Source organism: Haemorhous mexicanus, chromosome 13 (genome assembly GCF_027477595.1).
Source record: "Haemorhous mexicanus isolate bHaeMex1 chromosome 13, bHaeMex1.pri, whole genome shotgun sequence".
NCBI classification, from domain to species: Eukaryota; Metazoa; Chordata; class Aves; order Passeriformes; family Fringillidae; genus Haemorhous; species Haemorhous mexicanus.
Window position 1 is genome coordinate 13,470,212 of NC_082353.1, and position 22,045 is coordinate 13,492,256.

Consider the following 22,045-nt stretch of genomic DNA (forward strand, 5'->3'; position numbering starts at 1 on the left):
CTGGGTCCTTGACAGTGGTATTTGGCAGTTGTGGCTGGGCTAATTGGCGTTGACAGGCTTATTTGAAGAAGATATTTATTGCCCTGTAAGGTTGGTTTGGCGTTGCTGGTGCCGGCAGTGGCGTTGGGGCGAGGGACGCGCGGCCGAGCCCACGGACACACCGGGCAAGCCCTGCAGGACTTGTGCTGCTCAGTGGAGTCCATGGGGACAAAGTGGCTGTTGGCTGATGTGTGTTGGAGCAGATTGCAGAAGGTGCTGCACATCCCTAAATGTTTCTCTTAGAGCTTCTATTGCCCTTTTCAGTGTGTGAGTGAAAACAACAAAGGAAACGCAGAGTGTGTAGCATATTTCATTTGCCTTACCTCGTGCTTAGCAGTGTATGGGCAGAGCTACTCTGCCCCGATCTCCTTTATGGACTCCAGAGCTGCTGGTTGGGTGGGAAGGGGGAGGAGGGAGGATGCTGCAGGGGATGATGGGATCTCTTTGTTTGATTTGATTTGATTTTTGCTTCTTTCATTGAACTGTGGTTGTGGTATCATCTGATTTGTAGAGCTAAAATCCCTCACTGAGTGTTGCATCTATGTCAGGAATCTTGAAGGTTTGGATGGGGGGCAGAAACCCCCCACCCTACGTCTGTGGAAAAGAATTCAGAGAGTGGCAAAGATGTGTTTAAATACATAAGCGGTACAGACACTGAAAAAACCCTAGGCAAAATCAGTTATTTTAGAGATCAGGAAGTTTAAGTCCATGTGTATATTGATGGTGCGTGTTTAGGAAATGCTCTCAAGATGTGTTGATCAATTTCTCATGTCTGTGTAAACATCCTGTGCAGTTTTCAGGGAGAAGTTGTGAAAATGACTATGAATAAAAAAGTGAATTTGATCACTTTGTTTGGTTTTCAAGCTTAGTGAAACCAAGAGGTAAAGAAGATGAACAAAATGTGAAAACTAAAGTCTACTCCTTTTCTTCCCTGTGATGTACAGTCCTGCTGTGTCCCCGGTGTTGGCAGTGCTGTTATGGGTGGCTGTGATCAGCCTCTGGAGAGCAGCCCCTGGCCAGCAGCTCATTAATGTCCTGCCATGGGCTGCCCAGCCTGTCAGTAAATCCAACTGGCCTCGTTGTCCATGGTCATCTTGCAGGACTTGCTGTTTCTTTACCAGCCTGTCGTGGAAACAAAAATCCCCTCTTGGTCCATGGCTCTGGCTGCCTTTTCAGCCCCTGCACACTGTTTCAACCCCTTTACGTGCTCCACGTGTGTGTTGTCTCGAGATGGAAAGATGGGCTGTAGTACCTTAAAAACTGGTTGTGTTCACTCCTCTTTGGGAATTATTTTGCCTGCAGAGGGACCAGTCTGGATTACTCTTGCTTTGTCATTCAGTGAGTGCCTTTTGCCCAGCCTTCCAAACGTGGTGCCCTGTGGTGGTGGCAGAGCCAGGGGGCTCAGCAGCATTCACCCACCCGAGGCACCTCCACTGCCTGGACCCTCCACTGCTGGCAGGGCTGGTGCATCCCCCTCTCTCTGTCGGAGGGTGTGCTGGCACAAACCAGAAGGGTCTCATCACTTGCTGTGTTGCCCTGGTGTGCTCGGAGCCCGGATCTGCTGCCAGTGTGGGGTGTAAATCCCCCATCCTCAGCTGGCAGAGATGAGCACGTGGGAGCAGGGCCGGTGTGGGGAGGAGTGTGCAGGCTGCCCATGTGCTCTGCCCCTGGATTTATGCTGTAGGTCAGTCCCTCGGAGTGCAGAGGCCATAAATCAGTGCAGAATTTGTCCCAGGGTCGGGAGCCATATGGTGTGCTGGAGCAGGAGAGGAAGAGGGATGCCCACACCAAAGGAGAATAAAGGCCTATGTTTGGGGCCAGAATATTTCAAAGCCTGAGAAAGGGGCAAAGTTCAGTTTCTAATTGAGTGCTTTGAAATATATAGATGTATATGGTCAATGTTTATCTTCCAGAACAAAGCTCACTCTGTTTGTCCAGTGTTTGTGTGTCGGTGCTGGGAGCTGTTCCTGGGGGTGTCCAGCTCAGAGCTCCTCAGTGCTCTGGGGCTCTGGGGCTGTGGGTGCCCCTGGCACTTGCCAGCAGCCTGGCCCTGCTGGCCCAGCACCTGCTTGGAGGCTCTGGTGAGGACCTGCTCGTTTCTTGGAGTTTCCTGGCTTTCCCAACACATCTGTATGGTTCCCAGTGCGTGTACACATCATTATCTCAAAACAGGGTACATTTACATATGTAAGAATTATTATAGACAAAGTCCTAAGTTTAATTATTCCTCTGTCCGTATCTTGTACTTCACAGAATTTGCATAACAATCAGACATCAAAGCCAGAACCCTATACTGGAAGAAAGGTCTTTCCACTATATTATTTTAATAAAATAAATTATAATGATCAATTAAACCTAAATTTACTCTTTACATTTTTTTTTCTGTGAATCCATTGAAATGAGAGTAAAAAGCAAACTTTAAATTTAGCAATAGGAATCTAACAAAGTAAGGTATTTAAATTGCTTTTTGTTTGATATTTCTCACTCCTCTCTGCCAACACCATCACCCATCTTTTTCCTCCATTCTCCTTGTCTTGCCATTTTGGAAGTTGAAATTATGCTTTGCTGTCACTGAAGTAAATGTGGACTCTGCTGCTGGAAGAGCTGGTGAGTATTGTGTTTAATTGATGTAGAAATAGCAAAAAGGAATTATTCACCCTCCCTCCGCTTATTTGTGTTTCCTGTAACTTGAGTTGTCTCTCTAGTAGAGATGATTTAATTAGAGAACAAAGATTATTTTAAATCTAAGGTGGGCAAGGGAGGCTTCAGTCTGTAGAATCATTTGCATTTCTGGTTTACCTGTTTATGTCAGTCTGCCTGCAAGCGCCGAAGGGCCCGAGTTTGCAGGTGGATATGAGCTCTGCCCAACGGTGAGTGATGTGGTAGGCACTCCTAACTCCTGTGCTCTCCTGCTTCATACTCAGGAAACATGGAGAGTTACAGATAAATGTGACCATATATCCCATATGTACTTGTGTACACAACTGACTGCATAGAATCACCCAGAGAAATCATCAGTTAGACAGCCTTTCCCTTTTTAGTGCCTTGGTGTTAACAGAAACTTGCTGTAATTATGGAAAAACTCGTATTGCAGTTTTATTACTTAATAGTAAGGTTTTTAATGAAGCTTTCACAGTTGGATATATGAAATAATTATATCTCATCTAAGTTTTAACTTTGATTAAAAAGCAAAAAGCTTATTTGGTATTAGTGAGATAGGTTCTATCACGATGTGCTTCTCCTGTGATGGAGCTGTATCAAAACTATCCAGGCACTTGGTGTATGGATTATTCTTTAATGTGATCTGTGCAGATACAGCACATGTAGCTCTGACTGTGCCCCAGGTATACACATGCATACATGTACAATACTGGGAGCACTACAGAGCCCTGATCTTTTAAGATTTGTGCAGTCTTGGGAAATAGCATCTATAATGAGAAATTGAATTTGTGGCCTTAAGGAATATCAGGTGGGGATGTGGCTACAGAAGCCATGAGTATCTGCCCTGGGTTGCATTTTTCTGAGTTTAGGCCTCCGTGATATAGTAGGATTTAGTTCCCTTCATAAAGTAAACTGGCAAATAAGGTTTGTTTGCATATATACAGTTATCCAGGGCACACAGGTAGTATTTCTCCCTAATGTGAGTTTCGTGGTTCTTTCGGTTAGGGAATTTTTGTTGCCCTGTTTTTTGCAACAACTTATAGCTCTCCACTGTTCAGATGATTATTGATTAGGAAAATCAGTCAGTTATAAATAAAAGTTGAATACTCTTGTATTAAATGTATCTTATACCTCTGCCATGACAAATGTAATTCATTAGCTGTCTAGAGAAATTTATAACCTTTGATAAGATTGCACCAAGAGAAGTCCTTTGTTAGCTTTCAATAGAGAATGGAAAGAGATTTTTGATGTTCCTCATTACTGGTTTTCCACTTGTGATGGAGATAAAATGCAGTAAAGTGCTTTTTCCTCTTATGTACGAGGGCTCTTCTGCCTTTCATACCTGGTAGAATTGTGTGGTCCACTTTGTATTAGTTTGAATGGCAATTGCCTTGCAAATGTGATGGCCATTAATGGGTGAATAGTCTGTCATCTCTTATTTTGTCCTTTGTCTTTATGTTTTATTCACTTTTACCCTCTACAAAAGAGCTTTAATTTAGACCTCAAACAACAGTAGCAGTGCTCCAGTTCATTATAGATCTAGTGGTAGTTTTATTTCATTTTGATGTTCTTTGTATTTTGATGGGTGTACTAAACAGTAGAAGCCATTTTAATCAAAAGAAAATTTCAATGAGAGCATGACCTGTAAACACTGGTTTTGTAAGAGTCACAAAAGTTTCTGTTACACATTTGGAAATTATTTCCATGATTTAACTGCAAAGGGCAAGTAAATCACCTCCCTCTAAGAGTTAGAAAGAGGAGTGTTTTTCAGGATCTTTAGTTCTGTTAACTGACTCATTGTATCATCTCAGCTAATTAATTTCACCTTTTCTATGCTTCAGGATTTCCATCTGTGAATGAACTAATGACACCTACTTACAGGCAGTATTGTGAAGATTAATGAATTGACATTACTGAAGTATCCTGAGGTGGAAGTCCTGATGTAAGTACAAAGTACTATTACTGATGCTTCCTAATTAATCAGTCCACAATCCAGCCTGTGGAATCACATTGATCTACAGCAAACAAACACTGGATTGTATTTGCAAACCGTGGGTGGGGTTTTTTCCCCAGATTTCTGGTTTTAAACGTTATTTGAACCACCTATTCTGGTGAGTGTAAGAATCTTCCATCCTCCCGTGGCACTTAGGGGTGAGATGGGCTTTATTGAGAGGAAATAGATGATCCCAGTGATACATGTATCATTCTGGCAGGCTTTGCTGTGGGTACAGAAAGGCAACTTCAGCCTGGGATTTTCTTGCCTCCTCTGGTGTAACATTAGTAACACTTTAAACGTGCTGCCCTTTCAAAAGGGGATGGAAATGTTAGTGTTACCAGGAACATCCAGCGTCCCAGCAGGGGCTGGATGTTCCTGCAGGTGAAGGTGGGTGGGAGGAGTGATGTTGTACGCCAGGAAATGTCAGAAGGGAATTGATGTTGTGAAATTGTTCACAATTTATGTGGATAACAGGGTCCATTCTTACTCCTCGTGGCTGGGCTGCTGTTTCCATACAAATACAGCTACAACTGTGCAGGTCTTACACTACATGTTTAAAAATGGAAAAATAATTTTTAAAAAAGCTGGAAACAGTTGAATTTGTCTGAGCCTTGTTCTAATTAAGTAGCATGAAACACGTACCTGAATTCTCACAATTTTGAGTACATAGTTGACAAAAGAGGTGAATGCAGTTGCTGCCTGTTTCAATTTCCAGAGACTAGTCACATTCCTAAATGTCCTGATACACTCCTTGTTGGAAATTGAAGTCACAAGATATTTTTTTGAGTTATTTGTAACTGTTACACAAGTGCAGACAGGGAGGTTTAAAGTTTCACAAACGTTTGTATTTCTTCCTACTTATGTCACTTCTTTAAAAAGAAGAGTCTATCACGTGCAATTATGAAACTGCTTCACGTTTGACACAGTTGAAGATGTTTTCAGGCCACAAAAATGAAATTTTCTGTGACTAATTTAAATTAAAACCCCACTCTGGCAGAACATGTCCTCGATCTTTGGAGTCACATGGTTCTTGGAAAGCTCTTCCTTGGCTGTGCAGGAGGTCAGACTTTTAAGGAGAGAGTCTGTGCACAAATGTGCAGTGCTGCTAATGAGAGGAATTTCACACTTCTCCCCTCTGCCTCAAGCTCCCTGTTCATCCTGCTGCCCCTGAAGCCTTTGGAATTAGATGTTATAATGAGGGCTGGGCCATCACTGAGCTGGTGCAGCCACATGCTGGAGCTCTTGCTGGGGACATGGCTTCCAGAAGGTAGGGTCACCCACTCTGCAAAAACAAGTCGTAGTTAAAAGTGGGGTCTCCTGTTTGTTTCTGAGAGCATCTCAGCTCTGTGGCTGCCCTTCCTCTTCCCAGTGGTGATTTTCAAGCCAAACAGCCCTTTCATCATTGCTCTGGCTTAGCAGCAAAGTTGTCTGTTGATAATAGCAGGCTTCACTTCTTCCCCAGCTAACTGGTAGTCAGGCAGCCAAAGAATGGCCTATCCAAAATTAGGATATGCTCAATGCACCATCCGCTGGTGTTGTTCCCATCAGCCTAATTACATGACTTTTGGGTCAGACAATGTCTCATTGTGTGGCCCTTGGCAGCCAGGGGATGCCTAATGCTGCATGAATGTCTAATGTGGAGTGTGATGGCTATGACCGAGGCTGCAGCTCCTCACTGGAATTGAAAACATCCGTGGAGTTTCCATAGAAAACCAGGTCAATGGTGCTGCCATATAGCATTAGCCCCAGGGAAAGCCATTGGTTGCTTGTTGCCTGTACAAATCTGTGCAGGGTGGGCAGTTTTCAGTGCATTTCTCTTTCAGGTAAATGACAATTAAGGAGTCAGATTGATTTAGCCTTTAGCGACCTAATTCAGAATCCTAATTTATGGCAAGCACCATCCCACATCCATTTATCTCTATCTTTTCTTCTATTTTGTGCATTTAAGAACACTTGTGAAGTGTCTTATGAACACTGCAAGCACAATGAAGATGGCTTTGTACCCATAGGTTAAAAGAAAAATCATTTTATGTTTTCTTTGACTGCAAAAATTTTAGGTAGAACTACCCTATCTTTATGCTTCCTGTAAATGCCTGCCTTTTTTAAAGGCTAAAGCAAGGTATGAATGTAAAACACAATTCATTGTAGATGAAGGCTGTAATATGCTTGTTCATTTCAAAGGAGAATGTATAACTAATTACATTTTAATTGAATCTCTAACGTCAACAGCTGTTTTTAAAGGATCTTTTAAAGCTACATTTATTTTTAGTATTTAGGATAAGATTATTTTTCTTTGCACACATCTCTCTTCATGCCTTATTGCCCTTTAGAAAGTTTCCCTTCTTTTAAAGTATCAGTTAACGTTAGCATACATTAAAGACTAAGCTGGTAAAACTTGGTTTTAAGATGCTTGGTGTGACTTTTCTGTCTGGAGAGGAAAAAAAATATGACAACACCAAAAACATTCTTCTCTTTTTCTCCCAGAAGTAAGAGGTTCCAGTTGCAGCCCAAAGTGCCAAGGCCAGTTCTCAGCTGCTGGTAGTTTATGTTGGCTGGCTGTTATCAGTTCCTCCACAAGGCAGATGCTAATTACAATAAATAGCAGAACCATCCCTTCAGTTGAGGGAGCTACACTGATTTAGTCCTTCTCTGATAAATCAACAGCAGCATCTGTGAGTATCCTTTAACTTCGAGGGATCAAAAAAACAATTAACTGCTGTTCATGTGAAAAAACTTTGTTAAACTTAGGGTTTCATGTATCAGGGCTTGGTTCTGTTGGTTTCCTGGGACATGAGTTGAAGTTAAACCCACTCCCCAACACCTTCTCTCTGCTCTCACCAGAGGGGCTGGTTCAAGTCCTGGTGGGTTTGCAGGAAATCTGTGTCTTGCTGGCCATGAGCAGCTCCTTCCCTACACTTGCTGGGATTCCTGCAGCTGTGGAATTTACTCAGAGGGAAGATACCCTCCTCTGCCTCTCCATCACCTCTCCTCTTGAGAACTGGATGTTTTTGTAGGGTTCAGAGTCTTAAGCACTCCAGAAATGGAGGGAATTACCTGAGAGATGATTTCTGTATTGCTGTGCAGGAATATGTAGCTAATATCAGTTTACTGTTTTCTGTACAATTCTGCAAATTCTGCTCTATTTTTCTGTAAACATCAAAGCCTAGTAATCATCAGAGCCCTGTGTTGGTTTTGGAAGGTAATTTCATTAGAGATTGAAATGGCAGTGTAGTTGCTAAAATTTCATAAGCAATAAATAAAAATTCATTATCTCTAGCAGAAAACTAGGCAGTAGGCTCAGAAAGACTTGACATCTGAGGCTAGGATAGTAATGGATGTAGTGGCAGTAAAATAATTGCAAATCAGGAAAACCGGTGAATCTTCTCGTTAACACCTGCAAATGCATGGTGATTATGTTTTCACCAGTAAATGGAGATTTGTGAAACCTGTGATTTGCAAGAGAAGAGCTGACCCCTTGTATTTTAGTGTTAAATCTCTCCTGTTTCCTTATAAGTGCTTTGCTTCTAATTTTGATTATGTTAGGCAAGTGTAAATCACAGTTAACACGGGTGACATTGCTGTAATTGCAAATATCTGGAGTCAGTGTATTTGAGAGAAAATCAGACCAGTTTGGTCAGATCCTTTGGAGGGGGAATCTCTGAAAGCAGAATGAATTCATAAGAATGGTAGGAGCTATCCCTATCCTGATGCTGCTGTAAATGAGAGCTGAATCTGACCAGCTTAGCACTGCAGCCTAAATAGGATTTTTAATGAAGCAGCCACCAGCTCTGACATAAAAAGAGCTTCTTTTGTTTCAATAGTGTAAAGCAGACTGAAATACTAAGGTGTGTGGTGTTCCTTCAGCACTCCAATGTCCACCTCAGCCATTCCTGGAGCAGCTCAAAGCATTTTAATGCACTGATGGGGCAACTGAGACTAAAAATGATCCTTGGGGAGTTTGATTTAGCTCTTAGACAGTCTGGGCTTGATGTATTAAGTTCCTGTGAAGATAAGTTAACTGCCATTAAAACATGTTTCAAATTCTGGATTGGAGAGCTCGATAGAAATGTGAAGCATCTTGTTATGTTAGATGCTGTGGAATTAGCACCATGGTTTATCCTAGCATTCAGCAATAATTTCTCTGTGCTGGGGCAGAAAAACAGATCCACTAAGAAATGTGCCACAGCTGGGCTGATGGAGGCTGCAGAGAAACAGCATTTTGATTTGTTGTGTTCTCAGAACTTTGCTTAATGTGTTACTATTTCTTCTGGTTAGAGCTGATTGTATCACATAAAACTGAATTCCAGGAGCTGAATAGCTACATGGCTTTGTATTAGGAGACATCCCCATCACTCCAGGATTGCTTTCCTGGTGTCAACAGCTGGTGCTGAATACCAACAGCACCAGGGATGTTCTTCTGTATGGCTGGGAAAACACACAACACTTTGTGCAAAATAAACATGTCTTGTATGCTGAGTTGTTGAAAAGTTGTGTAACTTGACTGGTGTCATTTTCAGTAATATTTACCAGTGGGCTCTATATGCTGACTCTTAGACTTACTGTCATGTTGGATTATCAGTTCTATCAGATAATGCAGTTTTTATTTGTGTGTGTTTTCATAGGTAACACTTGTTCAGCTCCTGTGTGGTGTTTTATCCAGCCTCTCTCTTGCCTTTCCCCTCTCAGCTCAGGGCTGTGTGCAGATGAGCTGCAGCAGATGGGCTGTGCAGAGGGACACTGGGGGTTTGCCCTGCTGCACTGAAACTCTTGGAGTGTCCAAAGTCACCCCCAGCTACCTGAGCCAAGGTGTGCTTTCTCTCTGATCTCAGTGGATCCAGGGTTTTCCTGCCATGTACATTTGCTGCCTGGACAGCAAGGAATTGTTTGGCTGCCTGTGTGCTCACACACATGAGGATCCATGGAGCAGGTGTGTTGTGTGTGGCTGAGAATGCAGGCAGCACGTGTTGCCCCTGTCAGAAACATGCTTTTCCTGCTCTGAGGGCTATTCAGGTTATCTGTGTATAATATCATGAGCTGGAAGAGAAAGGGCATTTGTGTTCTTTGAAGAAACTCCTCCAGTTTCTCTTCTGTCTCACTTCAATGTGATACACCACTATTTACATTTTTTTATTCATCTCTTTCCCCCACCCTCTTGTTGCTCCTATCTTTTAGGGAGTCAGAGTCTGGGTTTGGGCTTGCTGGGGGTTGCAGGTTTTCATTTCAATGTGTTACTGGATTTTTTGGCTCTGGAGCAGAAGCCTGCCTGTCTCACAATGGCTCCTCTTTGCATTAGCCACCACCAGGTCAATAAGTGCACTGATGCATTTATTAAAACCTTGGTTATTTTTTCATTTCCTCTATACTACTTTAGGTTTACACCTGGACTTGGAAATGATCAGTCATGTTTTTTTCATGTTGCCTTGCTCTTTCTATCCTCTTATATGGGAAACCATGGTGTTGGTACTGGAAACCACTGCATGACTCTGTATGAGTTTTCTTTCTGGATTATCTTTTCTGCTTTTCTGGTGAAAACCTTGAAGATGCTTTCTTTCTTTCTTTTCTTCTTGACTCACAAAACTTATATAGCAAAACTTTCCCAGACCTGGCAAGCAGCTACCTGAGTGTGTTGAGAACTTGCAGGCACAAAGTAAGAGGTGAAAGTCAGGGAAGAGAACTTTAGAGTTTTAAATAAAATAATAATAACTAGAGAGTTTTATTCCACAGGGGGGTGGAATAAAATTTTTGAATCCAGACCTTCCAGTCACACAGTGAGATGTGTTCTATGTCAGAGAAATGAGCATTTGCAATCACCTGAATCGTTTGCTGGTACCTATCTAAACAGGTGTTGCTAAACCTCCTAAATTCAAATAGTTTAATTTTGAGGGAAAACCTACTGGTACAAACCAGTCTGGAGACACTCTTCTGCATGCAAATGGGAGAAGGGAAGGCTTGTTTAGAAGTACAAATGTAACAGACAGAGGAAAAGGGGAGGAAGTGAAGAAAGGCTGGAAAAACAACAGAGGGGAAAGCCAAGTGTTGGGTAAAAAGCCTTCCTTGAAGAATTCACATCATTGTGGTGACTGCACTGAGGACCACCAGCACTGCCCTCTGAAAGCTGCTTCATTATTGGAAATGAATGGGAAATCCTCTGTCAGGTCAGTTGGTGCTTTGGATGGCACAAAACGAGGAGCTTTCCATGCTGTAAATTTAATTTGCCTTTTTTTTTTTTTTTTTTTTTCTTAGCATAAAATTTGATTAGACTCCAGGAAATTCCTTAGAATTTCAAGAGAAGGGATGGGATGCAGTGCTGGGGCATGGCCAAGGTGCATTTTCACAGGTGTTCTGATGATAAATGAGGGGCTGTTCATGATACAGGTTTTCACCTGGTGAGATAAATGTGATCTGAATCAAGAGGCAGCACAATCACACTTCTGTCAAATTAGCCTGGATGAATGATGCAAAGTTTATGCAGCTTTATGTTTCCAGATCAGTTTTATGCCTGCTGTGGGAGGACAGCTGACAGTGAGCCAGGCAAGGTTAGCAGCTGATCTGGTGTAAAGCCTTCCAGTACGGAGTCACCCCAATAAAAATTTTTAAAAGAAGTTTGCAAAGTGCATTTGCATTGGCCCAGTGGTCACAACGTTGTGTAATACCATAAAAGCAGATTTAGCTTCTCTTTAGGTCACCAGCACAGCTCCCTGAGGTTCAATTTTCTAGACCTAAGCAGGGGGATGGGTGACCCCAGGCTGAGCCCAGCCCATGGAGGGGCAGCCTGGCAGGTGCTGTGTGTGTGTGCAGAGCCTCATATCATCCTAATAGTGATGTTTTGTTAGAAAACTTTATGCAAGTTGTAATTCTGAAGAGCTACCTGCAGTTGTTTCCTGCAGGTACAGCAAGCTGGGGAAGAATGACCTCCCCTGACATGGCAGGTTAATATCTGAGTTTTTATCAATGCTGGTTGCATTCCCTGGAGCCAGCTGTTAAAGTCTCTGCTGATTTCCAAATGGGTGTTAAAGGCTTCCTCTACCCAGCTCCTTCTTCCCTCTGTGCCTCCTCCAAGGAAGCTCTGGCTCCAAAAGGGGCCCAGAGTTGAGGGACTGGATATCCCTTGTGGGATCACTAAGCCCAGCATGTTATTCTTTATTCTCTCAAAGATTGAAAGTCATTTAAAGTAAAGATGATGGATAAGTGGTGGTTAATCAAGAGCTGTCTTTAAGTGGGTTCAATTGTGAAGTGGCAAAGGGTTAGAGAGGCTAATTTCCTTGTTATAAATGGGTCCACTTAAATTGGATCATTGGGAAGGGTAGTCCATGTTTCGTGGAATAAGGAAATATCACTGCTAAAAGAGCAGACAATTAATTTTCAGCAGTTTTCCCCAGTTTTAGTGTTTGTGTGAGGAGGGGTATATCTCCTTTATGTGTGAAAGACAATTTGAAACAAATGGAGAACCTGTAAATATTGGTACAGCATTTTAACCTCCCTGAGTGTGGCCCTGGTGCCAGGTTTGTCTGTGGTTGCTCCCCTCAGTCAGGATCTGCTGGGAGTGTGAGCTGCTGTGATCACCCCCTGCACCAGGGCCTGGTGGGCTCCTCAGAGAAAGGGGCTGCCCTGGAATTGCACCCAAGGTACTCCTGGGTGTAGGTTACTCCTTCCCATGGTGTTCATGCTCATTTCTGACAGGAGTAACTGAGGAGGCTTCTCAATCTTCTCTTGTGCAGCTTTGGCCAAATAGTTCTGTCATTGGGTTAAAAGATGTTTAACACAAGGATGGGGTCTTCCCCCCCAAAAAAAAAAAACAGTGACTGCAAGAGAAATTTCTCCCTACAGTTTCTCCTAAAAAGCTTACCCAGGTGTGCTTTTGTCCCATGGCTGCTCTTGTTCAAACCTGCAGAGTTAAAGGGGAAATTGTGGCCATGGACCCACCTGCTTGGAGGTGCCAGTCTTTCTCTAGGTTAGCTGAGAGCTGGGGAGGACTCCTGGGGACTCCTTTCTCTTGCTTTCCTCATCTTCATGTCACAAGAAACAACTGCAGACGTTGTTAGAGCAGATCTCAGCCCTGTGTTGGCTCAGTTCAGGGTGGTATTGGCTTCCAAATTGTCTTTTTCCCCCAGAACATGCAGTGATCACTGCTGACAGTGCCTTGTTCCAGTGGAGCTGTTCTGCCTGTTCCTGAGACTCTACATGGCATCAGTGAAGTTTTCAGCCATGCTGGATGAAAATGGATTCTGTAAGAACAAAGTAGGCTCACCTATTAATCTGTAGATAAACTGATGTTTAAACCTCATTTTCTGCTCTCTTTGAAGTGAAAGGAAATCATCCAAACAAGAAATTTGAATTGATTCAGTTGTGTTTTCATTTTCTTTGTGATAAATGTGACTTTCCCTCTCTGGAGGAAGCCTGTCCCTCCTCCCATTGGAGTGAGGCAGCGCTGGCATCTGTGCAAACCTCCTCGCTCGGGTTTCCCCACTGGGAGTTTTCCACCCTTGCTGCCCACACTGGCTCTCTAGAAACCACCTTTCTTTCAAAATCCCTCAATTAACTGTGAATGGTGCCAGGAAAGAGGCTGACCCTGTTACACTTTCTCTGTGCCAGACCTGGTTGCTGGCAGAGGAGCTCTCCATATGGTTCAGCTTTGCCATTTTTCCTCTTCCTCCCAGATAAGCTGACTGACCTGGGAGTCCACTTGGCCCTGGCACAACTGAAGCTGTACATAATCACACGAGGACAGCAGAAGTGAAAAGCCAGTAGCAGTGTGGTTTCTGGGCCAGGCATTAATTGGGCTGTGGCAGAGCTGATTCCAGGTCCCAGATCTGCTGCAGCCATGGTCTGTCATTTTAGGAGGGTCACTTAATGCCTCTGTGTCTGCCTCCCTGGTCTGGCCAAGCAGAGGGAGCAGTCCCTGCTCAGTCCCACAGCTCTGTGCCACCCATCCTTTGGGGCAGGGCTGCTCTTTGTGCAAGGGCTGCCCAGCACGGCAGGGATCTGATCTTGCTGGAGGTCTGTGCAGTCTCCAGTTAGAGTAACACAGACAATCAGGTAACTGACTCAGAAACAGGTTCTCAAACAATATGCCTGTGAGCTTTCTCTCTTCATTGGATTTTATTATGATGTGTTCTTTGATTCGCTCTATACCTCTAGGAACATTTATTTAGCTTATTTATGACATGGTTTTCTTAGAAATCAGGGCATGCTTCTGAGTTGTCAGATGGATAATGCTTTTATTCATGTTGTTTCTCATGTAATAATTTTAGCCTTTACAAATACCTACTTCAGGCACTGAATGTATTAAAATTCTTGCAGTAGTCTTCCCTCTCTCAGATAGGATGAAATAACTTTCTCCTGCTGGCTGGATTTGGACCCTCTGCTCAGGCTGTGACAGCCACATTATTCCACACTCAGTGCCACTGTGATTGCCAGACTGCCAGCATGAGTAAGAGAACCTGGTTAATAGCAATTGTGTGCACTTTATTTTTCCCTTTCAGAGGTTATATCTGGTTACTGTGTGACTGGAACAATGAGACAAACCTCAGTTTTACTGTAACAAAGCAGCTATGAGCTTTCTGGGTAAAGTATATTTTGACTGACATACAAGTAGCTGTAGCTTTGCTGCACAATGGAGAAAATGACTTCATTTAACAGCTTTCTGTGCCAAGAAAGAAATAAAACAGTTCTGAGAATGTGGAAGATTTTTTTTCCTGTTTTAATTTTAAACCTAAAAGAAAAAGCTGTTGCCATATAAGTCCAAGTCAATGGAATGTATAAATCTTTAAAAAGGTTTCATAAAGTAATAATGATTTTAGTATATGTACCAAATGAGATTAAAGAGCTACATTTGGTTCTAATACAGAGTTTCACATTCAAAAAGACCATCAGTTTCCTGTTTAAAATCTACTTATATTGAACTGAATGGAGTTCAAACATAATGCCATTGTATTTCAGACATTTATCTTAATTTAAAACAGCTGAAAAGCATTAATAACAGGGCAAGGAGATGCAGAGGTATAGGCATTCCTCCCTCCCTTCCCTGCTTTTTAAAATAATGAACTCGGATGGAACATGCTCTGCTTCTGCTGTTCTGCCAGTCTGCAGAGCACAGGGAGCAGGGTGCCAGCCCCCTGAAACCATAACAGGGACATTTGGCAGGGCTGAAGGACATGAGGGAACCTTCCTTCACCAAACATCCCTTTCCAAACAACAAGGGTGGGTCAAACAATGATTTGTTGGAGCAGTTTTTACCCTGAACATCTTCAGGAGGCATTTGCAGTACAGGCACAGCAAACTGGAACTCCCCAGCCTGAACTTTCCCACCTTGTGGCTTTGATCCCAGTCTCCTCCTTCCCACTGAAAACTCTCCCTCTTAAAGCCATGCCTGCCTTTAAGCACACAACATGGCAGATCATGCCACTGTGCATTTTACATGCCTTTTGTATGAATTTCATCTTATCTGCTGTAATTCCACACAGGATTGCTAACTCTGTGCCAGTCGTGCTGTTCAGAATTGTTCAACATCTCGGAGCTCTGAATCATTGTCAATAAAAATCAAAGCTGATTTCTGTTTTCCTACTTGGTGTTGTTTCCCAGGAGGAGATGGTGAGTGAATAAAATGAATGGTAAGGGCATGAGAGGTCAGTTTTAGCACACCTACTAGAAAAATCCTAATGGGGGCTGGGTCAGTCTTGTTTCAGGTGCTGTACAAGGACAGAGAGGAGCCAAGTGCTGCCTCTGAAGGTCTGTAACATAAGAAACCTTTACAGTGATATTCCAGTGAGTTTTCACACTAGAATAAATTACCTCAAAACCCCTTCAGAATGATAAAGGAATCATCCAGTTTGATGTTCCTCTTGCATGGGAACACCTTTTCCCCAAAGATGCCTGATATCCCACCAATCAACCTATCTGTCTAGTGGAATAATGTGAGAATGTAGTTTTTATTATCGGGCTCTTCCCAGGGAGCCTGGGCTACTTTGTAGTGCTATATTCCTTGCAGTTCTCAGAATCATGTGCATTAAAGGTTGCTTAACAGCTGGTGAGTCACACAGCTTGTTCTTTGAGCTTGAATGCTCCATTAGGGCACATCCACTAGAGGTATTTTAACCTTTGAAAAAATCAATACAAGTGGCTTAAGCATTCTAGGTTTTAAGGGGAAAAAAAAAGGCAAAACAAACCAAAAAACAGAAGACTCTAAATAACAACAAACTGCCTGCATGATGTTTAATAAATTAATCTCTCTTCCAGTGGGTGTGTCTTAGGGGTGTAGCATTTGCTAGAGAGCAGCACAGTTCTTGTCTAAAGTCAGTGTGCTTGGGCATCAGACAAAGCTGAGTCTGAGGGGAGCAAAATGTCTTCTGAGTTATAAAAATCTCTAGTTTATTTTCTCAGCATTGCAATGGGGGACAGACAAGGCACTTGGAAGTGTACTCCCTAATTTCACAGGGGAGTTGGTCTTTTTCTTAAACCATGAACTGTATTTACTGCAGATAATTGCAAATATGGCTTATGTGTAGCAATCCACAGTGCTTGACTAAGTAGTCAGAATGAGAGAGGAATTCTGTGGGCAGTGTGTATTTCCCTTGTGTTTAAATGTACCTGATGTTAAACGAGTTAAACGAGTCCTGCTCTAGCCAAACTTCTAGAGGAAATGAGGTATATTCTCCCACTTCCCTGGTCAGTGCTGGAGCTTCTCCTGTGTGATATAACTTGGTGGAGAAACATTGATTTGAATCAAATTTGACTGTGAGATGAAGGGCTGAAGGATATTGCAGTCCTGCAGATTTCATAAGGAGAAGCAGAGGGAAAACAAATCAGTGCTTCCTTTGGGGAGCACACGGCAGAGTTGGCTCAGTTGGTTATTGGACACCTGAGGATCCTTTGCCATGCACACACATGGTACAGCTGAACAAAAAGCAGAATTCTGAAGTGGTGCCTGTGCAATGAATCCTTGGCATAAAAGGGCAGTGGTTTGATTTTTCTCTTGTGGTCTAACCTCAGTGATTTTATTGCTCATTATGTCCCCTTGGGATAAATAACCTGGCTGTATAATCCCCAGCCCCCTCTCAGAGCTCCTGGATTCTGCTTCGGGCTCTTTGGCACTGATTCTATCCCCAGTGTGAGGTGGAGAAGTGTCCCTGTGCATCCCAGCCCCCGAGGCAGCCAGGCTGGGATGTGGGCACAGCTCTGCTCCTGGACTGGCAGAGGATGGGGTGGTGGCAGGGCTGCCTGGGGCAGCTCAGGGTCACTGTCCCTGCTGTGGGCAGGGTGCAGCCCGGCAGGGAAATGTGAGCCAGCTGGGCTGGCTTTGGGCTCCAGCCACAGCCTCTGGCTGGTGAGCAAAGCCAGTGACAAACCCAGACAGGCCAAGCTGCTCCTTTCCATGGGCCAGAGCTGCCAGGCAGGCTCAGTGCCCCGGGTGTCAGGGCTCTCTGCTGGGAGCAGAGCCTGGGCTGTGCTGCAGAAGGGCTGGGAGTGGGGCAGAGCACTGGGAGAGGAGAATGTTCTGGAGCTTCGTGCCACCAGCCTGTCACAAGAGTTAATGGCAGATGTGGTTGTGAAAATGTTCTGTATTTTTAGACAACCTTTAATTAAGACGCTCTGTATGTAGCAGCCACCAAATAATATGCTGCCACTTGAAAGCTGTCAGGAGGGAAAAAGTGTACAAAGCTTCCTGATGCAGCCCTCTTAATTTTTATCTGAAAGTGAATTAGGAAACCTTTCCAGTAACAATAACTGTCCTTTCACATGAAATGATTTATTTAATGCACACTGTAAATACTTTGGGCATCTATATGGATTTATACTTAACCCCTTTCACTTCACATTGTTTAATCTAGCCTCATATTAAAAAGATTACATCTGAAAGCTGAATGGGTTTTGTGATCCCAGCCTTTTCTTCTGAGACTAATGTTTTATATAATTATTTTGATACAGCAGATTTTTTTTCCATCCTTTTGTTAACCTTTGTGAGGGGTGAATAGGCCTTTCAGGGATTTCATTTGGATTAAATGAAGAGAAAAGAAATGTACAGGGTACAATTCTATTTCAGACTTAAAAATGCCTTCATTAATACCATATTTATTTGCCTATAGGGTTAGAAAGATGTAAGATGATAGAGGATTCTCTAATAGAGCACTAGGTTCTTGCTTTGATATAACAAAGATAAAGTTTATCACATAAAATTGGGCTTTGATAGAAAGCAGTTTCAGTAAATCAAGATATAAGAAATCTGAAAAAACTTTATAAACATCATTTTGACATTCCTTGAATTTTGATACCCATCACTGTTTGGATAATCCCACTGTAAGTGGTAATTAGATTATTATTTAGCCAAGATATTGGGCACACTTACAGAATGAAATTGGTTAATACATGTAAACTGCTCCCAGCCTGCCTCCCAAACTCTGCAGAAGGATGACCAAAACCCACTCAGGCTGGGAGTGGAAGACAGTCTTAAAAATTACAACAGCAATAAATCATTGTGCAGGTGGATGTTCATTTACAGGCTTGTCACCTGTGGAATTGCAAAAGCTCCACAAGGCAGAATCAGGCCCAATTTTGCTTCTGCAGGGCAGCTTGTGTTCAGCTGGAAGTGCACCCGAGTGGAAATGCTGGCAGGTGTGCTGATTTGCTGCCTTTTCAATTCAGATTCAGCGTGTCTCCTTCATTCTTGTGTTTTGTTAATTTTATTGTCGGTAGATGCTTTGATATGCTAATGTGCAAGGAGAATTTGCCAGCAGTTGCACAGAGGGAGGCAATGCCTAAGCCTGGAAGGCTGATCAGGACATTCCTGCAAATTCACATTATTCTACATCACAGCTAGCAAATGGCATCCTGCTCTCTGCTGTCTGCCTGTCCCCAAGTCACTGCTGCCTTCTGTACCAACCCCCTCCTCGCTGGAAGCATCCTCAAAGCATCCAGATAACACCATTAATATATATTCTATAGCAGTACAAGTAAAGAATGCTAAGGATATCTGTAGTCAGCAGGGAAATTTATCTTTGGTTTTCAGATTCCAGCTCTTCTAGGCTCAGGTGCAAAAGCTCAGTGGAGTGACCCCCATGTGTGGGAAGGATTGTTGGAAAAGAGGAAAGTGAGACAGGTTCTCAAAAACAGAGGGGCTGAGGTATGTGCAGGTCAGTTGTCCCTTGTGCATGTGGGTTTTTGGAGTGTCCTGCATGTGAAGAACACCAGAAAAAAACCCCAAAAAGCAGCAGGAAGAACAGGTCCTATTGCTAAAAACCACAAAATCTTTATCATTTTTTAATTCAAAAGATTTCTGTAGTTCTGTAAGGTTTTATTTTACTTCTCAAACCCTTCTATCTTTGTCAGGCAAAGGACAAATTACCTGATTATCCTGTTTCCACAAGTTAATTCTATCACACCTGTACTTTGCAGTGGATCAAAAACCAGAAGAGGAAGAAAATGGAGCATCCATTTCTCATGTTATTTTTCAGAGAATCTCCTCTAATATCTCTGGGAAGGGTGCCACATATCACAAATATCAGCATCTGAACCAAATCTGATCTTGTTGCTCACACTAAATAGCACTCAGTTCTGGAGCAGACCCACAATAACACTTGAAAGGTGTTAGCCACAAACATGCTACCTCCTAAAACAGTTCTTCAGGCAGTGATATATTAGAGGCAGAAACCAATGAGATGAATAGTAATGCAGGTGATAGTGGCTGTTACCAGACACAGGAGAATTTGACCCTGAAAGGCTCCTTTTTGAGCATCCTGTACCAGTGGTTCACAGAGGTTAAGTGAATATTATTTCAGAAAGACACATTTTGCACAAGAGGTGATTCTCTTCTCTTGGACTGGCTCCTCCAGAGAAGCCCATGGTCACAGCTGTAGGCACACAGGGCTGATGCTTGGGCCCCAAGAACAATCAGTTTGTAAAGTACTTTTATTTCAGTGGCAGAATACCCACACTGCCCTCAGCTGCTGGTGGGCCTGGACTCAGAGCATGCTGCTTCCCTGTGCCACATGGGCCCAACCAAAATCCCTCCTGGAACAACAACAGGCACATGGAAAGGAGAGGGAAGATACAGACACATCAAACACTGGAACAAAGAGACACTGTCCCTGCCAGTTTTGGTAAAAAGAAACTGATAGAGCTGTCAGTGTCCTGGCTTGCTAATGAGTTGTGATGGATTGAGAGACCTTCATTAATTATCTGTGGAGGTGAATAGCAGAGACCAGCTCCTGGTGTGTGATCTCAGGGTAACCAAGGTGTGGGCCTGTGCCTCAGACACAAATTCATGAGCTTTATTAGATATTTTGGTGAGTTCACTGCAGCTGTAAAACCTCCTCAAGGAGCTGGCTAAAAACTTGTCTTTTGTGAAGCTGCAACCCCTGGGCTCAGAGCTGGCTGGGATAACATCAGGGGCAGCTGGGTGTGCAGTTGTTGCACCTTGCTAAGCTGTTACCAGCTGTGCCTGAATCCCCTCACCATGACTAGGGCATCTATTTTTTCCTGTGGTCACCTGAGCTGTGAGAGCAGAGCTGGAGGAAAGAGGTGTTAGTTGGTCACTTTGTGTTTTGGCTTCTCTAGCCAGCAGACAGTCAAATAGCTTCAATTACCTAGTTAAATAGCTCAATTACCTAGTTAAAAACGACTTGCAAGCTTGCAGGCAACTTTAGCCTGGTGATACTGAATAAAAAAAAGCTATTTATGATATTTTTCAGAATTTGTTGATATCACAGAGTGCTCAGGTTTGGCTGTAATTACATTTCTATGCAGCTGGATATCAAGGGGCTTTGTGGCAGCTGAAGGTGATCTCTGGAGGCCCCATGGCTTGATGTGCTTCAGCTGTGGGATGAGCCTGTACAGGGACCCTAGAAGCCTGAGGGCTTGCTGGGTGAGGGGTAGAGGTGTGGGGTGGGGTTATTTTTCCTTCTTCTTTCCTCCTCCACCTCCTTTCATTTTCTTCTTCCTTGCTTGCAGGGCTGTATGGTTCAGCTGGGTTTAAAAGCCATTTGCCATGTTCTTTCTGCCTTCATCCAGGCTGCAGTATTCCTCTGAGGATGTGCTTTTTAGTTGCTCTTTATTCTTATCTCCAGGAATTTTTTCCCTCAAAGAGAGGCTGTAGTGATTTTTCTGGCAGGATGTTGCTGCAGTAGCAGCAGAGGGCTGTGGGTCCTCACCAGAAATGTCAGCCCTTTGCCACGAGGCAGTGAGTCTGCATCTGCAGTGCCTCTGATGTGAGCTAGCATGGCTTGGGGAGGAGATTTTGACAGGAGACAGCACTTTAGAGGGTAAGTTAAAAGCAAAATGCACTTGCTTCACTAAACTGGAAACACACTTTTACTTACAGTACCTGCTAACAAGGAATTGCACTGACTAGTGAAGTGTCACCTGCTTGTGTCACACTGCACTGGGGCAGGGGGGTTCTATGGGTCACACTCAGCTGAACTGCTCTTTGTTAGAGGCTGCTGGGCTCTGCTTAGGGCTGGTCCTTGCTGAGCACAGCTTTGGTCTCTGGCAGCTCTTGGGCTGGAGAGCCAGGCTAAAATTTGAGATTTTCGTTGACAGGTACCAGAGATGTAGATATTTTGGTTATTCCCACTGTTGCTATTGTCTCTTCCACATTAAGCTTTTGAAATTCCCTCTAATGCATGCCTTGTCCCAGGGTCTCTTCCAGTAAACCTGAGAGGCCTTGGAGAGCAGTTCCACCAGGCTCTCCCTTGCCCAGGGGGATAGGAGCACACCTTATTTCCAGGTGGAAATTAGCAGACCTTTGCTGAGCCAAAGAGGAGATGCCTTTTAGCTCTCTAGGGAAGCAACCAGCAGAGAACAGCAGAGTCTCTACCTGACCCTGGAGGTATCCTTCTCACAGCTGGGTATTCTCTGTGTGTTCTTGCTGAATATGAGGTTGTCCATGGCTGCCCAAGGGGTGGTGGTGCATACATGGTGAGTAGGGGGCAATCAGTGCAGCCTGTTCTTTATCTTTGCCCTTCAATTTCCTTCATGACTGCATCTAGTCACCAATGTTTTCCCTCACCTTGTCACCCCTTCAGTGATCACTTTCTTCTGTTCAGGCTGTATTTTTAAAATATTTTTTGATTCTCTGGTCTCCTTCAGCCTCTTTACCCACATGGATAAGTGGTTAAGAATAGTTTGAATGATGCTGTACTGAACTTCCCACCTTGCTGCTTGCACAAGGGCTCCCCTCCAGCCTCCAAACGCTGTGCTTACAAGCACTGCCATCCTCTTCTATTGTACTGTGCTGCTCTGAGCTCCTTGCAGCAGAGAAGATTTTTTGTCCTGCTTTACCTGTCTGCTGCAAAGTGCTGCTCAATCGTGCGCTGTAAATCCTTCTGCTAGCCTGGGTCACAAAAGGGGACTTGCCAC